At 41.3% G+C, this 16,301-nt stretch overlaps 1 protein-coding gene across 6 annotated transcripts in view; it reads left to right on the top strand.

Moving 5' to 3' along the window:
- Window positions 1-3,430: 3,430 nt before the first annotated feature.
- RAI2 (retinoic acid induced 2) overlaps window positions 3,431-16,301 on the top strand; it is a 397,723-nt gene continuing 384,852 nt past the window's right edge. For 4 of the 6 annotated variants that reach the window (XM_059911412.1, XM_059911407.1, XM_059911406.1 and 1 more), the window contains exon 1: window positions 3,431-3,509. The gene's annotated coding sequence lies outside the window, so the exon portion shown is untranslated. Of the gene's footprint in view, window positions 3,510-3,583; window positions 3,674-16,301 lie in introns of those variants that run through there. The other 2 variants (XM_059911409.1, XM_059911410.1) reach the window with 2 other exon arrangements.

Genomic DNA, 16,301 nt, shown 5'->3' with positions numbered 1-16,301 from the left:
GTGAATCAGCTATACGTATACATATATCCCCATATCTCTTCCCTCTTGCGTCTCCCTCCCTCCCACCCTCCCTATCCCACCCCTCTAGGTGGTCACAAAGCACCCAGCTGATCTCCCTGTGCTATGCGGCTGCTTCCCACTAGCTATCAGTTTTACATTTGGTACTGTATATATGTCCATGCCACCTGGCTTTCTTATACATCCATCAGTAGGGGATTCATAGGATTGACATCATATTGTTTAACATAAGCTTTCCAGAGATGAGACCTATGTTCTTTTGATCTACTTCTGATAAGAACAGAATTCTTTTAATTAACTCCTGATAATATTTTATCACCGAAGTTTGCTAAGAGTCAACATAGAAAATCATATTAGACTTTTTGGTTCCATTGAGGTAATTTAAATTTAAGAATATATCACTGTGAATATAAAGAATCTGACAAGATTTAGACACTAACTTTTTTTTTTTGATTTCTGAAATGTCTACGTAAAGGTTTTAATATGTTTACTGTGTTTTTATGATTAATTCTAGTTGAAATGCATACAAGTTTAAATCTTACAAAGTTTAAATGAAAAAAATTTTTATCAGGAATTCAATTAGAAAAAAATGATCTTAAAGGATGTTGGTGGGATTATTGGAGAATTAAAAAATCATACCATTTTGCTCATAAATATAATTTTCTTTTTTAATACTCAGGGTGCAATCCACCGGCTCCCCAGCCTGGCCACTCCTGCCTCCCCTGCCTACTGTCACATCTGAATCCTCACACTGAATGCCACTTCCTCCATGAAGGCTTCCTGCTTACTCCCTTCCTAGGATTCTTTTTTTTTTTTTTTTATTGAAGTGTAGTTCATTTGCAGTGTTCTGTTAGATTCTAGTGTACGGCAAAATGATTCAGTTATACATACATATATATTCTTTTTCAGATTCTTTTCCGTTATAGGTTATCACAAGATATTCCCTGTGCTGTACAGTAAATCCTTGCTGTTTACTAGGATTTTATTTTTAACTTAATCACTTTATTTTAAAGTTCTTGAATGTTTCAGCCATAGGAAATATTATATAATTTCATTGTTTGATCATTTGTGTTTAAGAAACATTTTGTCAGTTACAATGCCATCTTTCAGCTTTCAACCTGTTGAACGGTCCTCAGTTACATTTGTTTTATAGTGTTCCTTGTTATTGTTCAAAGAGCAAATTTTTTCCTTGTGAGAGTTCAATCTTTAGTTATGGCCATTTGCTTGTGACCCATGGCTTTGTCTTAGGTAATAGACATTAATTAAGTTCTGTTTTTTAATAAGGCAAAGAAGAAATTCAATAGAAAGTAATAAGTATGTCAAACAGGATAGTTTGTGTGAAGTCTTGTTATTTTTGTGACTTGTGAGATAGTTTAAGATGGTTTTATGTGATCAGTTGGTAGAACAGATACATATTTTCATATGATATATCTTTTGAAAATTGAATTCAATTTTGAGTATTTTAGTGAAGTATAATATAATTAGTTTTATAAAGATAAGATATAAGATTTAATTTTTAAGACTCTGTTCTTCAAATAAATAATTTGCTATTAGTTGCCTTTAGCTTAATAAAACTATAGTATTTCTATGCATATCTTTATATGTTTAGGCTATGCCTACAGTGGTCTTAAGAAGTAGATAATTGAAACCAAAAAGTCTTCCAGACTTTTAACTTCAGATTAATTCATCTAAATTAGTCTTTGGCTTCGCCATTCAGTTTCACAAAAAATTTTACAAACTACTAGTAATAGAGTTAATATAGAAAAGTAAATTTATATCCTAGGCAAGATTAAATTTCAAATTGTATATGCAGATTTCAAATTTGATTTGTATTTTGTGGTATCTGAAAGATTCCGTGGATTAGAAGCAAAATTACAAAAACAAAAACTTAATATTTACAGAAGTTTTTCAAGATTTATATGATTAACTTTATTATGGTGGTTGCTTATATAAGTTAGTTGACCAGCCCTGTCCAATAGAACTTTCCATTATGTTGGTAATATTCTATAATTTTACATTGTCCAATATGGTAATAGCTAGCCACATGTGGCTTTTGAGCACTTGAGATGTGGCTAATTAGATGAAGGAATTAGATTTTAAATTATATCTCATTTTAGCTAATTAAAATTTAAATTTAAAGTCACATGTGAATAGTGGCTACTATACTGGATAGCACAGTTTAGAATGAACTTTATTTTTTTTTTAAAGTGTTTAAAATTGTCCCCACAGTTTGAGTCATAGTAATATACACATAACTTCTTTAAAATCACACTGAGCAAAATAAGTTTCATAAAGGTGTTTCAGATCTTATTTAAACTAAATTAGACCTTTTCTATCTACAAAATTTCACAGGTCAGTTTTGTTATTGTATCAGTCCAACGTTAAACACTTTAAATGTCTGCTCATAAGACTTGTTTTTGATAAATAAATTTATCGTTAATTTATTTTGTTTTCTAAATAAATACAATGAATAAACATTTAAAATATTCTTAATACAGATGCTTATTGTTTTTTTTAATGTAGTAATTTTATAGAACTTTTACTAATGTCATCTATAGTGTTTTTAATTTAATGATAGCATTTTCCAGCCAGTTTCATAAATGTGACAGTGAGAATGTTTGCTTTCTTGCTTGATAAGCAAAACAGAAATAGTTTAACCCAGTAACGATAATTGTGGATATAATTGAAAGGATGTTGAAAACTTTGGAAGTGTTTTGTCCTTCCTGGGTAAAACATAAGTGTTACTAAAGCATATTATTTTATACTTTAATATTTATTTAAATATATGCCAATATTTTAATTTTGGTCAGCAAGGCTTCGATGTTCAGTTCTGGTTTTCGCCTTTCTTTATAGCCCATATCCACATAGAGTAAAGAATTATCTTTGCAGCATTCTGCAACAGTAGCAATCTAACCACAATCACTGTTGTGTAGGACTAAAAAGCACTTGTCACTCCTTCCTTCACCCTAACTTATTTTAATACGTTAAATGTGCAATGAATTTTTTCACCATGATAAAAAAAATCTGCTCATCCACTTTGAGATGGAATAATTGGTAATCTCAAATAATTAGCAATATTAATCTGAAAGATTGACGGATGACAGGTTTAAATCTCAGGACACCAACACAGGTGGGCAAGAAACATTTTTCTATAAAAACTTAATTTCGATTTTGATTACACAGCTTTCAGGTAATCTTTCCAGCCCCTTTGGGCCAATCGCCCCGCCCCGCCCTCGGGAGTCACAGTGGGCAGGGCTCTGTTTTAGCTCACTTGCCTTAGCAGGACTGGGTTGGGTAACGCCAGGCTTTCCAGGCAGGGTGGGCCGGCAACTACTCTCAGCCTCGGCTCTGAATTAATTCCCCTCACTTGGGCGGTAGCACGGGAACCCTGCACGCGATTCCGGCTTTTCTCGTGAGGCTGTCAGCCCCGCCCACCCACCTCTCAGCTCCCGCGCTGTCGGCCGCGCAGCTTCCAGGTGTGCGCTCCTCTGGTGAGACGGGGTCGGGAGGTGCTCTCCTCAGCTCCTTGTCTGGGTGGGCAAGTCAGGCTCTAGGGCCAGCAGAAATCCTCGTTTGAGGGTCCCACCGAGTTCCCCGGTCAGAGTGCTGCAGCTGAGCAGAGCGGCTGCTTGGGACTACTGCTCGGGCGCTGCAGGTACGAACTTAGCCCAGGTCCAAGTGCTGGTTGTTGCCAGTCCCTCGGCCCCTTCTCGGTCACAGGCAGATTCCCACTGGGCAAGCCCTGTGGGGCGAGACTGGAGTAGGGGCTCCCACACAGTGACCCACAGTGCTGGGCGAGCTGGCTTCTCCCCCCACCCCCGCCCTTTTCGCACTGGAGGACCCGGAGGCTCAGGGGAGACGACCGTGTGGGGCTGTGCTGGCCTGGGGGAGGGGCAGCGTGGTGTGTGTAGCCGCTTCTCTGACCTTTCTATGCCGTCTGTCTTGGTCTCTGCGATGCAGAGGGTGCTTCCGCCTCACCCCCGCGTTCTAGGCTGCTCTCAGTGGCGTCCGGTTCACCAATGGTCGTTGGTTGTTCCTGAGAGGGTGAGCGAAGTCGGAGTGACGTGTGACGCCATCTTGGTGACGTCACCCTTAGTCTCCGATTTCAGCCTCCATGTGTTGGAGTGGAAACTTAGCCTTAGTCATACAAGGCTTGTGAGTTTCCCAGAACTACAAGGAGAGAACCGAGGACATGAACAGAGATAGGTTTGGGAGAATACCAGCTGGCGGGGGTTTTAATCAGAACTGCTCGTATGTTGTAGGGGGTCTTACACAGTGCCAAGGCTGGGGGGAGGGTTTCAGAATCAGTTTCTGGTCATTTTTCTTAGCCATCAGCTGAGATAGTTATTTGTCCCATCTGCTCCTTAGTCGCTGGCTCAGAACCATCCTCATTTCTGTCCACAAGACCCATCAGATGGAGCAGCTCTTATCTCTGCTCCTTCCAGTTTCCCCTGGAGCTCATGGGAATTGTTTTGTTGCCGCTTCATTATTTTGCATCACGGGAAACGGGTTTTACCCAGTTTTCCATATACTTCTGTTACCGAATTAGGTTGTCTGGTCCCCCACTTGGGCCCTAGCCTGGCCAAGGCCCCCCTGCCTCAGGGGGAAGTTTCTTTTTCTGTTCGGGATCTGACAGCCAAAAACTAAACCCAAGCTGAGATCGAAGCTGAGGGCAATTAAATTAATTCAATGGCCCGAGGATGGAGAAGTGGGAACTTAGGTCGCCAATCAACTTCTCACCTGGGTGATGGCTAAGACAAGATTTTAAGGGCAAGGTTAATGAGAGGGAGTCATATACATTGATTTTTCTGGGAATAGGTGGGGTTCTTCCTGGAACTGGGGTGCCACCTCTTTTCTGCCCTTGTATGGTCCTTTGGCATTTGGGTCTGAAGCAGGTCAAACCATCATGGTGAGGACAGGCGGAGATCTTAAGATTACAATGAGATGGTAATGAGCTGCAGGGCAACCTTTGTCCCACTTTTGAAGCTGAACAAGTTTCACCAGTTTTCTTGTGGATGGACTCTCTTGTTCCTGTCCTGTGAACACAGCTAGAGGATATGCTTTTCTGCAAGTTTACTTGGTTCTGGGGCAACAGCCTTGGTAACACTTCCATGCAGGACCAGCTACATAATTCGCAGGGCCCAATACAAAATGATGAATTCAATTTTGATACCGTTTAAATAGCACGGTTTTAATTTTTAACATTTTATTTTGGGATAATTTTGGATTTACAGAAGATTTACAAAAATAGTACAGAGAGTTTCCATACACCCTTCACCCAGCTTCCCCTAATGTTAACAGCTTCCGCAAATGTGATACAATTATCAAAACTCACAAATTAACATTGGTAGAATGCTATTAACTCCAGACTTTATTTGTACTTCACCAGGTTTTCCGTTAAAAATCTTTTTTGCTTCCAGGAGTCAATCCAAGATCCTATATTTTATTTAATTCTCATGTCTCCTTAGTCCCCTCCCATCTGTGGCAGTTCTCAGTCTTTCTGTTCTTCCTGACCTTGACACTTTTGAAAAGAGTACTGGTCAGTCATTTTGTAGAATGTTCCTCAATTTGAGTTTGTCTGATGTGTTCTCATGATTGGACTGGGGTTATGCCTTCTTGGGAAGAACACCCCAGACATGATGTGCTCTTCTCAGTATCACAGCCTTTTGAATTTTTCAGTGAAACAGTTATAAGAAGGTTCAGTGGTTTTCCCCAAATCATAGAGCTGCTAGTGCCAAAGCCAGGGCTAGACCTCAAGTCTCACTTTTATGCTAGGGTTGTTAGTACAAACCTGTGAATCCTTTCATGTATTTTTCAATACTACTGAATTATTCAGCAGTTGCCTTCTAGGATTGTGACTTCAGGGTCCTTGTTTGGCCCCTGCACAATGAAGTAGGGGAAAGGGGAGACTGGACAATCAATGGACAGAAATCCTACAAGAAAAATGGTACAGTTGACCCTTGAACAACGTGGGGGTTAGGGGCTCTGACCCTCTGCAAAGTCAAAAACCCATGTATAATTTATAGTTGGCTCTCTCCGTATACCTGGTTCCTCTGTACATGCAGTTCCTCCAAATCTGAGGTATCGCATCTGCGGATTCAGCCATCCGTGGATTGTGTAGTACTGTAGTATTTACTATTGGGAAAAATCCACGCATAAGTGGACCCGCACAGCTCAGATTTGGGTTGTTCAAGGGTCAGCTGTACTTTCAAATGCTGGGAAGGTGAACACTTGCTCAGTGTCCCTGCCACTTCATGGACGGCAGGGTTGATGGTCACCATGTTGTGAGCCCCAGCTGTGTGCCAGGTCTCAACTCAGCATCACCACCTCCCCCTTCTAGAATCTCTGCTTTGCAGAAGAGAAGCTGAGAACCACATCTCGCAGAACCCCTGTCTCAGTATAGTTCTGGTTTAGAGTTTGTTGATGAGAGGAACTGGCCTGAAGTTTGAAGGTAGAAGAAAAGAAGCCGTTTTGCTCCACAACTGGGACATATGGGCAGACTGAGATTTACAGAAGCTTCCTGAAGAACTCATGAGAATCACGAACTTCACTGCTGCAGACACGTCAGGGTAGGGTTGGGGATTTTCAGAGATTCTTCATCAGCTTCCCAGTAATCTTTCGAGAATTTTCCACCTTGGTGCTTCAAGCTGAGGTCTCCAGTGTCTGTTTCCTTGATCTTTGGTGGCACCGTCTTTGACCTTGTCTTTCCTACCTCTTTTAATAGTCCTGTAAACCACTAATTCCTGAGCTTCTTGAAGGCAAAGATTGTGTCATCAGTGCCTAGCACAGTAGTCTGGGATTAGTAGGTGCCCAATAAACAAAGGCATTCCTCATTCACCTTGTCTTACTATGCTTGAAATTCTACCATTAGTTTGATTTCTTTGGTTTGAGCCTAATTTGACCTTTCCCCTTGTTACAGTACAAGTTCTGTCTATTCGTCTTCTGTGCCTTCATGTAGCTGAACTTGTTTAAGGAAAAGTTGGTTTGATTTGGAGTGTGAGAGAGCATGAGGACTTCTTAGTCTTGAGACTTCTATGCAGAGATAAATGTGCAGTAAGTGTTGCAGCATCTCCACATAACTGGGGAGGAAAGTCAATTGAATCTTCACCAGACAATTTATTTGCATGTCTATAGATAAGAATTATTTTGCATTGCTATCAGTTATATACAATTTATAGAATGGAAAATCAGAATCAGATAACCAAGAGCAGTGTTCTCTAAACAATGTACAGTTTTCCACTGAAGCACAAAATTTTCCCTATGAGTGTAAATATCCATTAATAATGGTAACATAAATTAAGAAACTGCTACTACAGTGGGAAAAATGTGCATCCATTAAAAAGAATGTGGCAGATACTAATGTGAAAAGCAAGCCTTAGACTGAAAATATTCACAATGCGTGTGTCTGATAGAGGACTTGTATCCATTATATGTTAAAAATTCTATAAATTGATAACAAAACGATGAGCAACCCAATTTTAAAATGGGCAAAATTCTTGAATGGGCACTCCATAAAAGAAGATATAGGAATGGTCAATAAGCACGTGAAAAAGTGCTCAATATCACTGGTTATCAGGAAAATGCAAATTAAAATTGTAAGGCGATACCAGCATGCATCCACCAGAATGGCTAACAATACAAAGGACTGACAATGCAAAGTGCTGGCGAGGATTGGAACAATTGGAACTCCATACACTTTTGGTAGGAGTATAAAATGGTTTAGTCTCTGTGGAAAAATGTTTGGTAATCTCTAATAAAATTAAACATACACTACCTATGACCCAACAATTATAAGTACATTCTCAAGAGAAATGAGTGCACATGTCCACAGAAAAGTTTCTAAAAGAATGTTCATAGTAGCTTCATTCACAAGAGCCCCTAACTGAAAACAACCCCAATTGTGGTGGGAATACCACTCAGCAACAAAAACAAAAAAACGCAAAACTACCAATATGTGCAAAAACATGGATGAATCTCAAAGGTATTATGTGGCATGAAAGAATCCAGACACAGAAGAATATTTACTATATGAGTCCATGAATGTGAAGTTTAATAGGAAAACTAATGCTTGGTGTTGGAAGTCTGAGTAGTGGTTACCTCTGTGGGCGGTGGTATTGACTTGAAGGGGCATGAGCGAATCCTTCTGAGGAGGTGGAAATTCTACATATTGATCTGGATGGTGGTCACACGAGGATATACAGTCCTCAAGCTGTACTTATGTGCATTTATTGTATATAAATCATTCCTCAACAAAATACTATTGAAAAAAAGAATGCAGTCAGTCTACATAAACGAATTTAAAATTTGTCCTGACTCACAAAGACATATCTCTTAAGTTCAGACAGCAAGTCACAGAACAGTAAATGTAATGCAATTCTATTTGCATTATTAAAAACCATTTATGTGTGGTTATGGGTAATACGTGAATGCATCACAAAAGGCGGAAGATACTTGTCTGGATGTTTACTGTGGCTATTCTGGGCAGTGGATAAGAGTAGGTGTGAAGAGGCTTTATTGTTTGGATCATTTACACTGTAAATGTATGCGTAATTTAAAAAGGCTAATTTTAATTCAAGTAATATTCACAGAGAATGGAATACATGATCTAAAAGAAAAGTGCTGAAAGGGACAGTTATGCAGTTGGACCAGGCTGGCCCCGAGATCTCAGCTGGACATAGTTTCAGAAAAGGTTCCATTGGCAAATAGAGGGATTTTAGTCAGCCCTAAGTAAAGCCAGAGCCAAAGATCTTCTGTGAATCCACTCTAGTACAAAAATACAGTTTGGGTTTTGGCCCTCTAGCATTGTGTCTTTCACACTGCAGGTCATTTCCCGTCAGTGGTGGTGACATCAGTTTAATGAGTTGGGACTAGCATTTAAAAAAAATGAAATAGAAAATATCAGAGGGCGGTATTATTTTGGAAAATGTTTGTCTTAGTTTGGAATCTATACTGTATTTAGGAACTGGGTTGCCATGTAAAATGTGGTTTCTTATTCAGGTCACAATTCAAAAATATGTGGAATCTACTGGCTCTAGTAACTTTAGCTCTGCTCTGCTTAGTTCACTGCATTGACAAGTGCAGGGTGACTGGTTTTTCCCTTGACTTGTAATTTAGAGAGATTTGAGTGACAGCCCATGGGAAGGGGAATGACTTTCCCTCTGGCTACAAGGAGAGCACTAGCCTCCCTTCAATCTGAGTCACAAGTGATACCATCAGGGATGGTCTTTGGCATCCAGATCAGGCTTGGGAAGCAGGGGCTGGACCACAGTGGGTTGTGTTTAGTGGAATGAACTTCCTTGTTCTTACAGTCCACCTGTCATATGACCCTTGAAATACTTGCTTTTTAATCCTTGAAATCCATGTTGTTGTTTTAAACAAAAGCTATTTTAGATGTCTGTTTAAAGGAAATGCCAGCTGCCAGCCTTCAAGATGTAGGCAACGGTAGATTTCTTTTCTTTTCCCATCTCAAACACAGGAAGAGTGATGTGTGTGTGCACGCGCCTGCACGCGTGTGTGAGAAAGCACGCATGCGTGCACCAGACGGAGAGAGAGAGGGAGAGAGAGAGAGAGGAACGTATATATGCATGCTCATGGTCCAATATATTATCCTTATCCCTAAATGGCCAGATAAAGGCCCTGCCTAACTGAGATATCTGACTTGGACAGGACCATTCAAGCCCAGCTTGAGGAGGCACTTGTACATTTGCATTGCTAACATAATCATTTCCCAAGAATGTTGATACTTCAAGTTTTTAATGGCACCATTTAAGTGAATTTCCAAGTAAGTAACTTTCTTAAAAGTGATGTTCCTGAAATAAAATGTACATTTTAGTGGATATCACTTTTCTCTATTAGCGCTTTTGTTTTCAAATTAATTGGTTTACTTAAGTGATGAATGATGTCTATTTAAGGAAGATATAACACATTGATATGTTTTTGTGGTGCCTGACAATGCAGTATCCTGTACTTATACTTACTTACTGGGCTCCTAGAGTAATTATTGTTTTAACACCCTTTTGATCTGCCTAAGGATACTAATAAGAAAAGCTGTTACCAAATTTACAAACTGTGGGCTTGAGAACAGAAGTGTTCACATAGGCACACTTCCCAGCTTGTCAATTACTAAAGAATATTAACCAATTCATAGACCTTAGCATGTATCTGTGTATGCAGGTAGGTATTCTAATGTGTGATGGATGTGATACACAAGGCTATAGAATACTATTTGGGTCTGTTGGTGGGGGGCAGTGGGAGTCAAGCTTTGTTAGTTACTCATATTAAAGACTGATCCTTTTTTTCTCAGATGGGCCTATGCTTTCTAGGTTATTACTCTAGAAAAGTGGTTTTCAAACTTCATTCTAAGAAACCCCAAGGGTTTCACAAATGTTTGATTAGAGTATCATTGAAAACAAAATTGAAAAAATTTAAACCTGTCATTAATGCAATTGTTAATTTTCTTAGGTGTGATGATAGCATTGTGGTGGTGTAGATTGCACTTATTTTTGAGCAATGCCTACAGAAGTATTTAGGAGACAAGTGAGATGATGTCTTCAAACCTACTTTCAAATGGTATAGGAAAAACAAAACATAGGGAAAAGAAAGTATGCTAAAATGCTAATAATTATTGAATCTCAGTGGGAGTATGTGAGGGATGGTGGTGTTAGTCCTTCTGTAGGTTTGACAATTTTCGAAGTAAAAATTTGGGGAAATATGTGTGTGTGTATATATGACACACATATATGTTATAATATGTATATATGGAGAGAAAGAGTTAAAATATAGCAAAAGGAGAGTACTTGTTGGATCCAGGTGTAGGCTACATGGGTATTTGTTACATCTTCAACTGTCTGAGGCGCTGAGACAGATGTTTACCTGCAGAAGTTAATGGTGGAGTGCTCTTGTGGGGGAATGAAGGCAGCAGGATTCAGCAGGGGGAGGAGTCAGTCACTACTAAGGCCTCAGCTCAAATCATGGGAGCTCTGCAGCTGGGATGGCCCTTCCCTGTTGTCTTCTCTGAGGCAAGGGGGTCAAGGATTTATGCCTCCTCACCCACTGGTCATTGGATGTGAGCTACCCTCCTTTGGGGGTGTGACTTTGGGTGAGGTGGCTCTCTTTGGCTGAGGGCAGTTCCCAGATGGGGCCTCAGCTGAGACCTGTCAGCCTCAAACACAGCAGCTGGGGGATGAGCGTGTCTGTCCTGAAGGCTAGAGCTGGAAGGCTCACCACAGCATCCACCACACCGCTTTTCTTTCTGGCATGTTAATTTGTTTATTGGAGTCACATTCTTTTTTTTTTTTTAATTAAAAAAATTTTCTTTGGCTGCGTTGGGTCTTCGTTGCTGTGTGTGGGCTTTCTCTAGTTGCGGCGAGTGGGGGCTGCTCTTCGTTGTGGTGCAGAGGCTTCTCATCGCAGTGGCTGCTCTTGTTGCAGAGCACGGGCTGTACGTGTGCAGGCTTCAGTAGTTCTGGCACCCGGGCTCAGTAGTTGCGGCTCACGGGCTCTAGAGTGCAGGCTCAGTAGTTGTGGTGCACCAGCTTAGTTGCTCCGCAGCATGTGGAATTGTCCTGGACCAGGGCTTGAACCTGTGTCTCCTGCATTGGCAGGCAGATTCTTAACCACTGCGCCACCAGGGAAGTCCCGGATTTCGCCTTTTAAAACATGGATACACGAGGAGCTTCAAGATGGCAGAAGAGTAAGATGTGGAGATCACCGTCCTCCCCACAAATATATCAGAAATACATCTACATGTGGAACAACTCCTACAGAACACCTACAGAATGCTGGCAGAAGACCTCAGACCTCCCAAAAGGCAAGAAACTCCCCACGTACCTGGGTAGGGCAAAAGAAAAAGGAAAAAACAGAGGCAAAAGAATAGGGACGGGACCTGCACCAGTGGGAGGGAGCTGTTAAGGAGGAAAGGTTTCCACACACTAGGAAGCCCCTTCGCGGGCGGAGACTGCGGGTGGCGGAGGGGAGAAGAAGCTTCGGAGCCGCGGAGGAGAGCGCAGCCACAGGGGTGCGGAGGGCAAAGCGGAGAGATTCCCGCACAGAGGAACAGTGCCGACCAGCACTCACCAGCCCGAGAGGCTTGTCTGCTCACCCACTGGGGCAGGTGGGGGCTGGGAGCTGAGGCTCAGGCTTCGGAGTTCAGATCCCAGGTGGCGTGAACACAACCTGAAGGGGGCTAGTGCGCCACGGCTAGGCGGGAGGGAGCCCGGGAAAAGGTCTGGAGCTGCCGAAAAGGCAAGAGACTTTTTCTTGCCTCTATGTTTCCTGGTGCACGAGGAGAGGAAATTAAGAGCACCCCTTAAAGGAGCTTCAGAGATGGGTGCGAGCCGCGGCTACAGCGCGGACACCAGAGACGGACATGAGATGCTAAGGCTGCTGCTGCCGCCACCAAGAAGCCTGTGTGCGAGCACAGGTCATTCTCTACACCTCCCCTCCCAGGAGCCTGTGCAGCCCGCCACTGCCAGGGTCCCGTGATCCAGGGACAACTTCCCCGGGAGAACGCATGGCGTGCCTCAGGCTGGTGCAATGTCACGCCGGCCTCTGCCGCCGCAGGCTCGCCCCGCATCCGTACCCCTCCCTCCCCCCGGCCTGAGTGAGCCAGAGCCCCCGAAGCAGCTGCTCCTCTAACCCCGTCCTGTGTGAGTGCAGAACAGATGCCCTCAGGCGACCTACATGCAGAGGTGGGGCCACATCTAAAGCTGAACCCCGGGAGCTGTGCGAACAAAGAATAGAAAGGGAAATCTCTCCCAGCAGCCTCAGGAGCAGCAGATTAAATCTCCACAGTCAACTTGATGTACCCTGCATCTGTGGAATACCTGAATAGACAACAAATCATCCCAAATTGAGGAGGTGGACTTTGGGAGCAATGATATATATATATTCCCCCCCTTTTTCTCTTTTTGTGAGTGTGTATGCGTATGCTTCTGTAGGTGATTTTGTCTGTATAGCTTTGCTTTTACCATTTGTCCTAGGGTTCTCTCTGTCCGTTTTTTGGGTTTTTTTCAGTATAGTTTTCAGCATTTGTTATAATTGGTGGATTTGTTTTTTGTCTTGGTTTTCTCTTCTTTCTTTCTTTGTTTTTTTTTAATTCCTTAAAAATTATTTTAATAATTATTTTTTTTTGTATTTTAATAACGTTTATCTTACTTTATTTTATCTTTTTCTTTCTTTCTTTTTTTCTCCCTTTTATTCTGAGCCGTGCGGATGACAGGCTCTTGGTGCTCCATCCAGGCATCAGGGCTGTGCCTCTGAGGTGGGAGAACCAAGTTCAGAACATTGGTCCACCAGAGACCTCCCAGCTCCACGTAATATCAAATGGTGAAAATCTCCCAGAGATCTCCATCTCAATGCCAAGACCCAGCTCCACTCAAAAACCAGCAAGCTACAGTGCTGGACACGTTATGCCAAAAAACTAGCAAGACAGGAATACAACACCACCCATTAGCAGAGAGGCTGCCTAAAATCATAATAAGGTCACAGACACCCCAAAACACACTACCAGACGTGAGCCTGCCCACCAGAAAGACAAGATCCAGCCTCATCCACCAGAACACAGGCACTAGTCCCCTCCACCAGGAAGCCTACACAACCCACTGAACCAACGTTAGCCACTGGGGGCAGACACCAAAAACAATGGGAACTACGAACCTGCAGCCTGTGAAAAGGAGACCACAAACACAGTAACTTAAGCAAAATGAGAAGACAAAGAAACACACAGCAGATGAAGGAGCAAGGTAAAAACCCACCAGACCTAACAAATGAAGAGGAAATAGGTAGTCTACCTGAAAAAGAATTCAGAATAATGATAGTAAAGATGATCCAAAATCTTGGAAATAGAATGGAGAAAATACAAGAAACGTTTAACAAGGACCTAGAAGAACTAAAGAGCAAACAAACAGTGATGAACAACACAATAAATGAAATTTAAAATTCTCTAGAAGGGATCAATAGCAGAATAACTGAGGCAGAAGAACGGATAAGTGACCTGGAAGATAAAATAGTGGAAATAATTACTGCAGAGCAGAATAAAGAAAAAAGAATGAAAAGAATTGAGGACAGTCTCAGAGACCTCTGGGACAACATTAAACACACCAACATTCGAATTATAGGGGTCCCAGAAGAAGAAGAGAAAAAGAAAGGGACTGAGAAAATATTTGAAGAGATTATAGTTGAAAACTTCCCTAATATGGGTAAGGAAATAGTTAATCAAGTCCAAGAAACAGAGAGAGTCCCATACAGGATAAATCCAAAGAGAAACACGCCAAGACACATATTAATCAAACTATCAAAAATTAAATACAAAGAAAAAATATTAAAAGCAGCAAGGGAGAAACAACAAATAACATACAAGGGAATCCCCATAAAGTTAACAGTTGACCTTTGAGCAGAAACTCTGCAAGCCAGAAGGGAGTGGCAGAACATATTTAAAGTGATGAAAGGGAAAAACCTACAACCAAGATTACTCTCTCCAGCAAGGATCTCATTCAGAATCAATGGAGAAATTAAAACCTTTACAGACAAGCAAAAGCTAAGAGAATTCAGCACCACCAAACCAGCTTTACAACAAATGCTAAAGGAACTTCTCTAGGCAGGAAACACAAGAGAAGGAAAAGACCTACAATAACAAACCCTAAACAATTAAGAAAATGGTCATAGGAACATACATATCGATAATTACCTTAAATGTAAATGGATTAAATGCCCCAACCAAAGGACATAGACTGGCTGAATGGATACAAAAACAAGACCCGTATATATGCTGTCTACAAGAGACCCAATTCAGACCAGGGACACATACAGACTGAAAGTGAGGGGATGGAAAAAGATATTCCATGCAAATGGAAATCAAAAGAAAGCTGGAGTAGCAATTCTCATATCAGACAAAACAGACTTTAAAACAAAGACTATTACAAGAGACAAAGAAGGACACTACATAATGATCAAGGGATCGATCCAAGAAGAAGATATAACAATTGTAAATATTTATGCACCCAACATAGGAGCACCTCAGTACATAAGTCAAATACTAACAGCCATAAAAGGGGAAAGCGACAGTAACACAATCATAGTAGGGGACTTTAACACCCCACTTTCACCAATGGACAGACCATCCAAAATGAAACTAAATAAGGAAACACAAACTTTATATGATACATTAAACAAGATGGACTTAATTGATATTTATAGGACATTTCATCCAAAAACAGCAGAATACACTTTCTTCACAAGTGCTCATGGAACATTCTCCAGGATAGATCATATCTTGGGTCACAAGTCAAGCCTTGGTAAATTGAAGAAAATTGAAATCGTATCAAGTATCTTTTCTGACCACAGTGCTATGAGACTATATATCAATTACAGGAAAAGATCTGTAAAAAATACAAACACATGGAGGCTAAACAATACAGTACTTAATAACCAAGAGATCCCTGAAGAAATCACAGAGGAAATCAAAAAATACCTAGAAACAAATGACAATGAAAACACGACGACCCAAAACCTATGGGATGCAGCAAAAGCAGTTCGAAGAGGGAAGTTGATAGCAATACAATCCTACCTCAAGAAACAAGAAACATCTCAAATAAATAACCTAACCTTACACCTAAAGCGATTAGAGCAAGAAGAACAAAAAAACCCCCAAAGTTAGCAGAAGGAAAGAAATCATAAAGATCAGATCCGAAATAAATGGAAAAGAAATGAAGGAAACGATAGCAAAGATCAATAAAACTAAAAGCTGGTTCTTTGAGAAGATAAACAAAATAGATAAACCATTAGCCAGACTCATCAAGAATAAAAGGGAGAAGACTCAAATCAGTAAAATTAGATATTAAAAAGGGGAAGTAACAACTGACACTGCAGAAGTACAAAGGATCATGAGAGATTACTACAAGCAACTCTATGCCAATATAATGGACAACCTGGCAAAAATGAACAAATTCTTAGAAATGCACAACCTTCCGAGACTGAACCAGGACGAAATAGAAAATATGAACAGACCAATCACAAGCACTGAAATTGAAACTGTGATTAAAAATCTTCCAACAGGGCTTCCCTGGTGGCGCAGTGGTTGAGAATCTGCCTGCCAATGCAGGGGACACGGGTTCAAGCCCTGGTCTGGGAAGATCCCACATGCCACGGAGCAACTGGGCCCGTGAGCCACAATTACTGAGCCTGCGCGTCTGGAACCTGTGCTCCGCAACAAGAGAGGCCGCGATGGTGAGAGGCCCGCGCACCGCGATGAAGAGTGGTCCCCACTTGCCGCAACTAGAGAAAGC

This window comes from Balaenoptera ricei, chromosome X (assembly GCF_028023285.1).
Source record: "Balaenoptera ricei isolate mBalRic1 chromosome X, mBalRic1.hap2, whole genome shotgun sequence".
Lineage (NCBI taxonomy): Eukaryota > Metazoa > Chordata > Mammalia > Artiodactyla > Balaenopteridae > Balaenoptera > Balaenoptera ricei.
This window is presented reverse-complemented; position numbering and strand designations above follow the sequence as displayed.